The sequence below is a fragment of the Bidens hawaiensis genome, unplaced genomic scaffold, assembly GCF_021521415.1.
Source record: "Bidens hawaiensis isolate Kalapana, Puna unplaced genomic scaffold, B.hawaiensis_p1.1 tig00019071_1, whole genome shotgun sequence".
NCBI lineage: Eukaryota > Viridiplantae > Streptophyta > Magnoliopsida > Asterales > Asteraceae > Bidens > Bidens hawaiensis.
The window spans coordinates 50836-64560 of NW_027492892.1; the positions used below are offsets into that span (position 1 = coordinate 50836).

General features: G+C 33.5%; 1 pseudogene; it reads left to right on the forward strand.

Moving 5' to 3' along the window:
- Window positions 1–815: 815 nt before the first annotated feature.
- Window positions 816–2869, forward strand: LOC143557577 (phospholipase A1-II 1 pseudogene; annotated as a pseudogene).
- Window positions 2870–13725: the final 10856 nt, after the last annotated feature.

The following is a 13725-nucleotide window of genomic DNA, read 5'->3' on the forward strand; positions in this document are numbered from 1 at the left end:
TATGTATATTTACCGACAAATGCTTCACCGATAAGTAATCCATCACTGACATGCAAGCAAAGCCGGCTATGAGGCAGAGCCGGGTGGTCGACCAACCCAAGCTCGAAATCCCGTTCGGCTCGATTTTTTTTCAATAAAAAAGATTAATATATATTTCTTTTCTTTTAAAAAAAATATGTATTCTTAATGTTTAAACTTAAACTTAACTAGTTTAAGACCCATTTTTTTTTTCACATTAATTCGGATCATGATGATTATCGGATACGGCCCTGCATGCTAGCCCTGTCAAATTCTAAAATATAGATGGTCCGCAGTAAAGTCTCCCTCCCTCCAAAAAAAAAAAAAAAAAAACCATGATATTCAACTTCGGTGTCCATCAATAAATTGTTAGCATGTTAAACACTACTTTTGCTTGAAAAAAGTTAATATATAAAATTCGACACAGTGACACATGGTTTTAATCGGAAGTCGTCAAGAAGGTTGGAGATCGATTTGGTGACAATTTCTAATTATTTACTTAAAAATTATATAACACCCAATCAAATTTGATTAATTATGGGTTTTCCATACTCAAAAGCAAACTTGAAGTCGTGAACACATTTTCTTTATTTATTTATATTTGTTTATGTTAATTTATTATAACTAAGCTAATTTATTACGTATGGAATACTGTTTTGAAGAAGTCACGACAATAATTTAATAGCAATGGTTATCACGATCAATTAAGTATATGTTAATTATATGATAATAAAGACCAAGTACCACATTATATAACATTTAAAACCCTATAATTAAACACACACAATCGGACCCAAGACAAAATGGGCAGCAATTGGAAGAAACTAAGTGGAGAAGATGAATGGTCTAACCTACTATACCCACTCGACGTTGATCTCCGGCGGTACATTATCCACTATGGCGAGATGGCTCAGGCAGCACGCGACGCGTTTAACTCAGAGAAAGTATCGAAACACGCAGGAGACTGCCTATACAAACCAAGCCATCTACTTTCTAAAGTCCAAATAGAGCAAGGGAACCCTTACAAATATGAAGTCACAAAATATTTATATGGCAGATTTACCGTCGTTCCTTGTGAAGTCGTTGTCGAGGGAGGCGTGGAGCAAGGAGTCTAACTGGATAGGGTATGTTGCGGTGGCTACCGACGAGGGGAAGGAGGCGTTAGGGCGGCGGGATATTGTGGTTGCTTGGAGAGGTACCGTGCAAACGTTGGAGTGGATAAATGATCTTAAGTTTGATAAGGTGGCTGCTCCTGATATATTTAAAGGGGATGAGAATGTTAAAATACAATGTGGGTGGCATTCTATTTACACTACCTCGGATCCTAAGTCTAAGTTCAACAAGTCATGTGTTAGAGACCAAGTGAGTTTTTCTTTAAGTTATATTTGGTTTGCTAAAATAGAAACTAACTAAATATATGAGAGGAATTTTCTAAAATTGTGAAAACCATCTAAACCAAACTAAATTGCCTGGTTTAGGAGTGAAACGGTTCAGTTAATAAGGGCTTCACGGTTTGAAATTGACCGGGTAAGCTAAACCGGTGGAGATTTAAAAAAGGTATTTTTTTAATCTATATAAATAAAATGATTATAACAAGTATATATACATTTTTTAGATTATAGCACGTGCATATTATTAGCTTAATCGATTTCATGTCGTTATTTCTTTTCAAATTTCACATAAATCCTTTAATATTCAAAAGGTAATTTTTTTTTTCTAAACGTCTCAATTTGCTAGACTTTCGAAATCTATTGATACGATCTTGAACCGTGTAAAAATAAAAAGCGTCAAAACTGGCAAGCCATCAAAATTGAACTGTTTTTACCTATCTGATCGACCCAATCGACCCGACATATCCACAATTTGATCAAAACTAGTCAAACCGGCTGTAAACTCCCTAATTGATATCAACAAATTAAGTTTTAGTTTGGTTATTGAGCATTGAAAGTAGTTAATATAATTATATAATAATCCAACTCTAAACCATATATTGAATGTTTTATAAATTACAGTTTTATTAGTGATAAAGACAATATATGAAACATACATAAACTCGTGAATCGAATAATAGCATCATACCTTTTAAACATAGCAAAGATATTGTTTTAGTATGAACTGATCGAGTTTAACATATACAATATTTGACATAGGTTCTTGAAGAAGTGAGACGATTAGCAGATCTACACAGGAATGAGGAAGTAAGTTTGACAATAGTCGGCCATAGTATGGGTGCGGCACTTGCAACGCTCAATGCATTTGATATTGTCGTAAATGGATACAACAAGCCAACGGATACCTCTTGTGAGGCCTTCCTTGTGACTGCTTTTGTTTTTGCTAGCCCTCGTGTGGGAAACTCGAGCTTTAAAAATATGTTCACTTCACTAGGTGACAAAATTCGTGTGTTACGCATTGAAAATGCGAACGATGTGGTCCCACATTACCCGTTGAAGCTACAAGTGATGTGTTTACCCTTAAATATAGGGTACTCTCACGTTGGGAAAGGTTTGAGGATTGATACAAGTCTCCTTACTTGAAACAACCTGGAGACATACAAAGATGGCATGATATGGAGACTTATTTACATGGAGTCGCGGGTACACAAGTTGACGAAGGGAAGTTTGATTTGGTTGTTACACGCTCGATTGCTCTAGTGAACAAGTACTCGGATGGTCTGAATGATGATTGTCATGTGCCTGCTAAGTGGTGGGTTGAGAAGAACAAAGGTATGGTTCGATTTGATGATGGGGTGTGGTTGTTAATAGATCATGAAGATTATGATGTTGGTACTAGTAGTGGTGGTGGGGGTGGTGATAATGATAACGGTGATGAAGAAATCGTTGTGACCGAATAGAATGCCTAAATGTTTGATATGTGATATGTTTGTTTCCATTTGTATGTTATTCATGTCAATTTCAAATTGTTATTGTGATTGCAACAATAAACGATGCCCAACAATTGTTTCATTTTAACAACAAATGTAAATTAATTTATGTTATGTATTTTTATCATCTCTTGTTGTTTCAATAGTCATTACGTGATTACGATACATCTTGAAATAGAACAGGTTTGCTTCTTGTGAAAAATGAAAACTAGGGGTGTTAATGTGTTATCGGTTTCGCTTAAAAGACTTTATATTTAGACTGAAACCGAATCAAACTTATGCAATTTAAAAGTGAACCAAAAATCAAATTCTTTTGGGTTCGGTTTCCAGTTTCAATCGGATAAACTTTTATTAATATAATTTCTTTGCAATTTTTTGTTATGGTAGCTGGTTGCTGAGTTGGTCCGAATAAATTATGCTTAAAACTTTATAATCTGATTGAGCTGGGTGATAACAATTAAAACTTAAATAACCATTATTTTTTGAACAAAATATCTAATTTAGTTATTGTAAACAATTTTAGTTATGTTTAGACGATCAACACCACTACTGTAAACAACTAGCAGTTTATCCATCCGGTGGACAGGAATATAAACGCAGTAATGTGATACTAACATTAACTCAATAACATATGCAACGGTTTGGTTGTGGTACAATACATTTTGAGAGATACGGATTCACAAGAATTGCAAATAGAAGTGTATTACTTCATGCCTATGTATATATTTATATGTTGGAACAAAAGAGCTCCCACATTTTTTGATACAACGATTTAATTAGACATTGGTCAACCTATGTTTCACATTAAGAGATTCATGTAAATACGCATAAATATATTTTACATTATTATATGACACGAAATTAATACACTCGTTTAACTACTCGTAATATGTTTAAACCTTAATATATATATCAAAACAATTGTAACACACATTTAGATAAAACTTGAAATAACAAACATAATAAGCGTAACATAGACTTGAAATAAAAAACTTAAAAAGCGTAGCATAGACTTAATCAAAACATGCATGCGTTCTACGACTTATTATAAAAACCAATCAAACCCAAACAACCTGGTTGCGGCCGAGGACCCTAATTCTTGGAATATTGGAATTTGGAGGGGAACTTGAATATGAGTTTCTGGTATCATCTTCTTCATTCTCCTCGTCATCGCTAGGCACTTCAATTATCTCGTGCTGGTTTTCATCCTCGGAACTCGAAACATCAATTACCTCATCCCTTTTCCATTGAATAAGTGCTCTTCTCCTTTTGCTTTGTTTTTCTAATTCGCGATCCTATTAAAAAAAATAAGTTAGTCTAGTGAAGAACATTAAATTTAAGACAAAAATACGAACATACCTCTTCGCTGAAGTTGAGATTTGTATGGACTAAAGTGTGGACTGAAGTCAATAATCTGAACACTGTCACTATTTTCCTGATATTAACAAATGTAATAGGATTAGTGTATTTTAAACTAATAAACAATTGATTTGATTGAAATTGACTTAAGTTATAGATATCTTGCTGTCATCAAGAGAAGGTGGTGTTTTCTCATACTCAGTTTCATCATGTTTGGTATTTAAGTTCACCATCTAAGTTGTAAGTACAAAATTTATAATATTAGCTATGATTTGGTAATAAAAGTTTGTAGTGACGAATTTAGGATAATGTAATAGATGAAAAAACCTGTGGTTTATCAGTAGATGGCTTAATTTTCGGTTGAACCTGTTATACAATTAAAGATATTGATATCTTTTAATAAAAATGGTAGTATAGAAACTATAAGGGAAAAATGAAACATTCATACATTTACATTGTCATGAAGGAAATCTCTTGAGATTAAGATGTCTTTCATGGTTTTCTGTATGTTTGTTTGTGTTGAAAATATGTGTAAAAGAATAGTTTACTACCTTATATATAAATGAAAATAAAGCAATTATAAGTAGTATAAATTTTGAAAATGTTATTTAAAAATATGTTCCCTCTCATAAACCACAACCCCACTAACCCACATCCAAGTGTTATATCTTTAGTGGACAATAACCACCCCTTAACTTTGCAACATAGTTTTGAAACAAATTTAGATTAAATCTTCACAATAAATAAAATGTGTTAATATGTAAATGTTACTTGCAAATGAACCAAAAATTTTGAGTTATTATACCCTAAGTCACCTTACTATTCATTAAACAATTATTAGTTGCAGCATAACTTATCATATAATTAATGGTAATACATATATTTAGGATTTTACTGGATCCATATGATTATAAAATAGCATAAACTTATAAAAGCTAATAATTACTTCGTTTGACTAACCGTTTCAAATTAGGACCAAATCCATAATTAAATCATACTGTTAAAAAAAATATTATTATCGGTATTCATATTATTATTATTATTATTATTATAAATTTAAATTTCATAACCATTGAAAATTATGTATCTCATAACCATTTATAAAAAAGGTTTAAATTTCCCTCCAAAATGCAAATAATGAAAGTAAAACTATAAAATTAAATCAAAATGAACCACCTAAAAGAGGGTATGCAACTAAGTTAGTGGTAACTTACCACCACCCATGATCATCTTATATTTCTCACTAACCATTTATAAAGCTCGTTACTAATAAACATCTTCAAAACCAAATGTTTTTAATTAAAACTTAAATAACAATAAGCATATTTAAATATTATTATTATTTCTAGTTTTCACAATAATACAAATGCTAAAAGTTAATTTCAAAGAAGATAAAACAAAATAGATGTGATATTCTTAAGACAATAACTCAAATTAAAATTTAAAAAAATTTGAGCATATTTAAGCCACCATTCTAATTGAATAATGTTCCACAAAAGTTTATATCTAAGCCCATGAACTTTTTATGGAAGCACCTTGAAAGTAGACATTGGACTATAGTTGATTCAATTTGCTTTGCATTGTATTCTTTTTTTTTTTTTTGGTAATGTGACGTCTCTTGCTGAAAAGTTGGTGAAAGTTAAGTTTTGCTTAAGCCAAAAAATGTCTTTGTCAGTAACTTTAGACATACACATTATAATGTAACTCTGATTAACATAATTTCTATGTTCCTATTCTTAGGGTATGGTTTACTCAACTTTATATATAATTTTTTATATATGTATAAGTATTATGTAATTAGGATAAAAAAATAGCATATAAAAGTAATTTAATGATTATATCACCTGCAATATTCAATACCAATAGTTGAATTTTCAAATAAAGTGGGAATCAGGCCACCAAATTCCGTGAACCTTAAATAACACATGTTACAAAAATAATTATGATAAACTAATTATCTTTACAAAAACTAAGAATAAAAAAGCCATATTATGTCATCAAAAATGCAAAATACACAATAAATTCATTTCATTTTCAGCCTAAACTTCAACATTAATCAGTTAACAGTTATGGATCTACGAATATAATCAGCAAAGTCCACAACAATTAATTAATAATAATCAATTAATCCAAAACCAGAAGAAAAGGCAAGGTCACATAAAGCTCAATGGTTATGAAAACAAACTTGTGCAAATAATAGGCTACCAACTAATTAGGGTTAATGAATTGAAATCCAACAATTCACGCATGATATTGAAATCAGACAATGGTTTTATCGTATCTCTTACAAGGAAACTGAAGCTCTAAGGTATAGATGCCGAAGTTTTATATCCAATTAGCCCTAATTTCCTCAACACAGATTCAAACCAAATTCACACAAACCAATCACCCAAATCAAACATAAACCAGTCAAATCAACAACTTGCCGGCTGTTATTAACCGTGAGAAGCGAGATGTCATCCGTCTCAGGCCGACACACCGCGAGCTGTGAGCAGGATGGCATAAGTGAAATGAAATTAAGGGGGCTCAGATTAGGGGAAAGTTCTAGTTCGTCGTCCTTGCGAATTGCGATATCAATGTTTGGGTTCGTCGTCCTTGCGATAACAATGGTTTTGGTGTTTTGGTTTAGTATGCTACAATTAAGGAAGAAGAAGAGGATGAAACGGTTTTGTATACAACAAATGAACACGTGTGGGAAAGAATTAGTTTTTAATCCTTATCAAACGGTCAATATTCAATCTTCTTATCGGACGGTTAATATTCAATCTTGAAAGCCCTTATCAGACGGTTAATATTAAATCTTGGATTTTGATCCAAGGGTTAGTTTCAAATCCCACTCTATGTAACTATGTATATAATTCTAGTGAAGTTTCTTTTCTCTCGTTAATTCAACTTCTCTTTATTTATTTTGTTTAGTAACCCCTTATTTATTAGTCCGTTAATATAAATTAAAAATTACCTCACTTTCCATGATTAAGAAAGGTATAAAACGATACATACCATTTCGTCATTTCGACAAAATCACTGTTTCTTAATTAATTTACTAATTTACTCAAAACAAGTACAACCTTCTAATGCAATAGTACAAACACTTTAACCCATCAAAATAACCACCCCCACTCACACCCCACGTCCATCACCTAATTTATAATAAGCCCACCCCCCATGCAACCCTTTTACACATTAACAATGGCTTCCTCCTCCTCCCTTCTCTTCTTCATATTCGCCGTCGTAATTAGCTCCATCTCGGCCGAAGAATACGCGGTTGGCGGTGTCGTCGTTGGATGGCGACTCCCCGTCATGAACGCAACCAAACTCTATACTGTTTGGGCTTCTAGACGCAACTTTTACATCGGTGATTCGTTACGTAAGTTCCTATTTTAATTTCTCGCCGACGTAATTTCCAACATGCCATGCATAATAATGTTATAATGTTATGACTTTAAAGTCAATCAATGTAGTTTTTAATAGACTGTGTTTTGTAATTCAAAATTACTTGCGTGACGTGACTTATGTTTTAATGTAATCACTGCTTTTTTTTGTAATTAAATAATTTTTGAAACAGGGTTTCGTTACGATGCTGTTGATTCGGTTGTGGTGGTTGAAAAATACGGGTTTTACCACTGCGATCCAAGTAAACAGATTGCTTATTATCACGACGGCGATACATTAATCACTCTCGATAAACCCGGCACCATGTATTTCATCACTGACGATGTTGATCGGTGCAAACAAGGCGTTAATATGTTGTTGGAAGTTAAGAGCACCACTCCGCCGGCGCCGGAGACTCCTCATAACCCCACGGCTCCTCCGTCGCCGTCTGTGTCCAACCCGCCGGAGAATGCCACGCCTCCGCCGCCACCGCCTGTGTCGAACCCGCCGGAGAATCCCAAGCCTACGCCACCACCGCCTGTGTCCAATTCGCCGGAGAATCCCACGCCTACGCCACCACCGCCTGTGTTCAATCCGCCGGAGAATCCCACGCCTACGCCACTGTTTACATCTAAACCACCGCCACCGCCACCGCCGTCTCCGTCAGATTCAGTGACGTCATTTGCCGTTACTAAATCTGTAACTACTTTTATTGTTGGTTTTGGAGTGTGGGCCCTAAAGGCATAGCGGTTTGAGATTTTTTTTATTTGAATTTTTAGTTTTTGCCATGTGTTTAGAATTTAGAATTTGATTTATTGGTGGACTTGGTGGAGTTACACTCGTACTCCTTGTTTTCTAAAGATGGTGTTTTATGTGTTTGATTGGTTATGATGTGGTGTCTTTGTAAGAAGCGAAACGCGTTAGTTAGTGGAGCTTGATTGAAGAGATAAAGTTAGACGGGTTTCCTTCTTGTTAAAAATAGGTCCAAAAGGAAGAGGTTGACGTGGGAAGATTAGAGAAGGTTTAGATTGTAATATGCATGTTTTATTGTTTGTTTTTGTTTCTTGGCTGGTGCTTGTATGGGTTTTGTCGCTTGCGTGATGGCTCGGGTGTTTTGTATTTGACGGTTCTAGTGTCTTGTTAGTTATTAATAATTTTTTTGTTGGTTGTTAAAAAAAGAAATTGATTTATTGGATTGATCTGGTTTAATTGATTTCTACGTTCTCCTCGAAGGCCTACCATAAGCCCCTTCACTCGCACCACCATCGCAAAAGATATCAAATGCGGGTGAAGAGTTGGAAACGTGAGTGACGTCCACCTTAGCACTTTGCTAGTATTCCTCAATACTAGGGGCGAAAGTTAGAAGGGACCGGGGGTGACCCCGGTCACTGCCGTTTTCTTCGTTAATAGGGTAAATTTCGTGATTTTTCCCGAAAATTTTTATAGGTAAGCGCGGTCACTGCCAATTTCTTTTTCCAAAAAGATACCAGTCACCACCAATTTTTTTTATGTAATACCCTATCGTTTGATTTTTTTTATAAAACCTCACGGTTTTTATAAACAAAAGTTATAAAAATTGTAAAAAACTTAGTTTTTAATAACACTCAAATTTGGAGGGGCTTGTTGTAAATTTTTACATAACGTAATTTAAAAAAAGAACAAACGGGAATTCTTTCAAAACAATCCACCACCGCAAGGTAATAAGTCTATTTCCTCTTGTTAAATCAAGGATTATAAAATTAGGGTTTGTAATTGTGAATTGAGGTTTTGAGGAAATTAGTCAATTAAGCTTGTAACTGGTATTGTATGATGAAATTTTACTCTAACTTACCCTATTGATTCTTCTTAATTAGGTAAATCATGAAAAAGTAAGATATAATTTTTCTTTTTTCAAAAAAAAAAAGGATGATGAACAAAGGTACTCACTCTCCTCTCCGCTCTCGTATTATCTATATCTATATTATAAAACATTTAGTCAACCTTTCACCTGCTACTTTCTCTCGATATAAGACGCATGCTCATTCACGTGTCTCCTGCAAGCGAAGGTTCACAATCCGGCGGTTGCAATACAACAATCTGGCGCCTTCAATACAATCATTAAAACCATCCGTTACAATCATTCAATACATAATCAATAGATGGATTAACAGGCCCTTTAAAACTCCCCAGCCTCCACCTTCAAATCCCACGTATCATTGCTGAAATCGGAGCTGTGTAGCTCTTCAGAGTGAAGGTTGTTATTATTTTTGGTAAGGTTTCGTATCTTGAATTCGATTGCATTACAGTTTTCAATTAAGTCCGAGTCTATATGAAGCTTTTAAATTCAAATTAAACTAATTAGGTATCATATGGTTGACGTGCCATTAGGATAACTTGTGTAGTTGCCTTACATTACAGTGATTGAACTATGTTTTGAGATTAATTGTTGCAACTGATTTGTGTTAATTTTGTGTTTACTGTTAGTTGTTAAGTGATGGATGTAAAATGACTAAATAGATGAAGATTTATTGAAATTTGAATCACTTCTGTTAGGGATTTACTTGATTTAGTGTGATTGCAGACTTGATTGTTCGAATTAGGGCTTTATTGGCTAACTGGGATAACCCTTATTTGGCTCATGATCCAAAATATGAACTGAACCATTTGTTTTATAAGTTTAAGCTTTGGAAATAGATTTTGTATTACTATCACTTGTTTGAAACGGGCCGGGTTGACCGCCATTAAAAAAAAGATAATAGCAACCCGAATCGTTTAGAATCGGGTTGACCCGATACTAATATTCTACAACCCGAATCGTTTAGAATCGGGTTAATTTGCTAAATATTTTTAGCATAAAATCATTTAAAGCAAGATTGTAGTTTAGGACATCCAATGTTGCAAACAATTTACTAATTTACTAAATCACTTTCAACATCTATTTATCACCATTTTAAGCACTTCTCCATTTCAAGCAACCAATTCAAGTAGCCAGTTTAAGTAATGTGTGCGATAACTCCAAAAAAGGTGTCTCTCGAATATCATTGCGTAGTTTTTAGAATAAGTATTAATTATCTTAGAAATTAATATATTAGCCTATCCTTTTTTGTATTATTTGGATATATTGATGATACGATTTTGGTCTGGATTCATAGATCTTAATGGAAGCTGAATGCCGAAATATTTCAGGGATATTGAATCGGTTGTGGTCGCATATTTTAGAGCTGGACACGCACCCACTGATTATCCTTTTGAATTAGTCAGTAGAAATCTTGAAATTTCTTTTAAAAGATATTTGTACTTTAGGTTAAAAAATATTCTGATTTTTCCTTCGAATCCAAAGAAAGAGTCTTACATTTCATGGCTTTTTTATGACATGCTAATGTTGTAAATTCAGTGCAAAACCAAAAGCCATAACCATCTCCTTTTGAAACCTAATGTCAATCAATAATAAGAATGTTAGGATATAATATTCCAAATGAAGCCACAAAAAGTTACCAACTTATGTGAAACAAAAAGTTACCAACTGTCACACCCCGACCAATGAAGGCGGAAACGTCGAGGCGCGACATGATTGCTCATTGCACAATGACACTATAAAGTTACAATATTTAAACAACTCATTTAAATCCATATCATCATAAATAACACAACAATTGTTCATACAAAATGCCAAATAGATAGATAAACAAATAACTTGTTCTTTTATTTTCTAATATCCTAAAGACAAGATAATAAGTTTCTTCAAGTAATCCAATCAAGCTAACATCAAACCTGTAACATTGCATAAATAGAGTTTGTCAACACGAAGGTTGGTGAGCAATTTTCATAGTTTTGGACAATAAGTATATAGTATGAAATCCACAACTAGTATATGAAAACAATACAATTTAGATAATAAAACCGTCAATAAGAATACATTGACGACAATAATGAAATCGTCAATAATAATACATTGACGACACCTTTCTATACGGGGATACCATATATACTCGAAATTAACGTATCATCATACTTTGATGAGGCTACCCGCCTTAGCATTCAAGAGGCTACCCGCCTTAGCATTCAAGAATTTGCACATAATCATGTAAAGCATATAACACCAAATCGAGCATTTATTTAAGTAAACATATACAATACGTGTTGTGGTTTAAGACTCAATTATAAATCATTTGAATTTGAATAAGTATGCAATGCCACCCCCAAAAAGAAAGATGGAAAACGGGGGATGAAAAAGTACTCACATTAACAAGTAACTTGAAAGATAGTGTCGTGAATAATCGGAGAGATCGGTTTAACGAGCAAGACCTATATTAAACGGGTCTTGTGTTAGTAGGTAGTCTTGGAAGGGTTTAAAATAAAATACATGACAAATAAAGTAAATAAATAAAGTTTAGGATTTAAAATGTAAATATTTGAGAAATTAAATAAACGAGTTTTGTAAAATAAGTTTACTCGAAACCGGGTCTCGATATTCTATTCATTAGTTTTTTTCTTTTTTTACTCAACCTATGTTAAGTAATAATGTGGGTTAAAATGCGATATTGCAAAACCCTTGGTTATAAGAATACCCAAAACGAGTGTTCGGGTTTGTCGGTTCGAGACTTGATAATTGACCAAGCTCACAGTTAACTTCCCAAAATAATAAATGTTATGAGATAACTCAATAAAATCAAAATAGACTTAACCAAGTATGTAGTTCTATTGTGAAGAACCTTAACGTTCGTTAAGCGAGTATACGACCTTATCGGTTCGAACTTGTTATAAGATCAAGTTGGTTACCGACATGCCAAGTATGTTTAGAAACTAACTAAAATTGATTTAAAATATAATCTTGAAGAAAAATATGAGTTTTGGTGGCTAAAAACACACTTGTGTGTCTTAAGCGAGTGAACTCGGTTTAGTTCGGTCCTTGACTCGGAATAAGACCGAGGATGGTTACCACATACCCAATTACCATCGAACTTGTAAAATAACTTATAAATAATAATACTCAAGTTTTACATTCAAAAAGTTAACAATAAAGCTTTTAAACGAAAGTTCGGTTTTTGGTTCGGTCCTTGACTCGGAAAAGACCGAGGATGGTTACCACATACCCAATTACCATGGAACTTGTAAAATAACTTATAAATAATAATACTCAAGTTTTACATTCAAAAAGTTAACAATAAAGCTTTTAAACGAAAGTTCGGTTTTTGGTTCGGTCCTTGACTCGGAATAAGACCGAGGATGGTTACCACATACCCAATTACCATGGAACTTGTAAAATAACTTATAAATAATAATACTCAAGTTTTACATTCAAAAAGTTAACAATAATGCTTTTAAACAAAAGTTCGGTTTTTGGTTCGGTTCTCAACTCGGGATGAAACCGAGGCTAGTCACCACATACCCAATACCATGGAACTTGACAAATATGAACAATAAACTAAAATATGTAAAAGTTAAGCAAGTATAACAAGTTATATGGTTAGATTTGTTAAATATATAAACAAGGACTACAAAGTCCTCCATGTAACCTTACCTTACTAGCCCGACATTTCAACCGGCCGAGACCGGAGAAATGAAAGACCGAAGGTAAACAAGGAGTGTATAGTATATATATGTTGTAACATCAAGCTTTAAGTATTGAGAAGTTAGTTAAAATGAAAGATTAGCTTATGAAGAACAACCTTAGAATTCAAGAATTTGAGAGAGAAATGAAGAAATGAGCAAGCACAAATGAAGAAGATGGGTGTGTATATATAGGGTAAGTTGAATGGGTCTTTCATAAAGGGTGTTTCATGAAAATGGGTTGGTTATAGACCCAAGAAGCACAAACTACAAATGGGTCCTTCAAGTCTCCATTTTTGTAGTTTTAGTCCCTAGAGTTCGTTTTGAGCGTTTTCGGGGAATTTTAAGAACCGAAAATGGTGTTTTTTTTTATCCAACAACTATAAAACAAATATTTAACATACAATTCATCATTTTGATAATATCGAAAGGTTCGGGATACAAAACGGGTCGGGTTTACATTAAGAATACAAGTATAAAATAACCTGAAATTGACAAATGTCACACCAACAAATGTGAATTTGGGTTTTTAGTCAAAATTATTGATTTTTACACACTGTGTACTA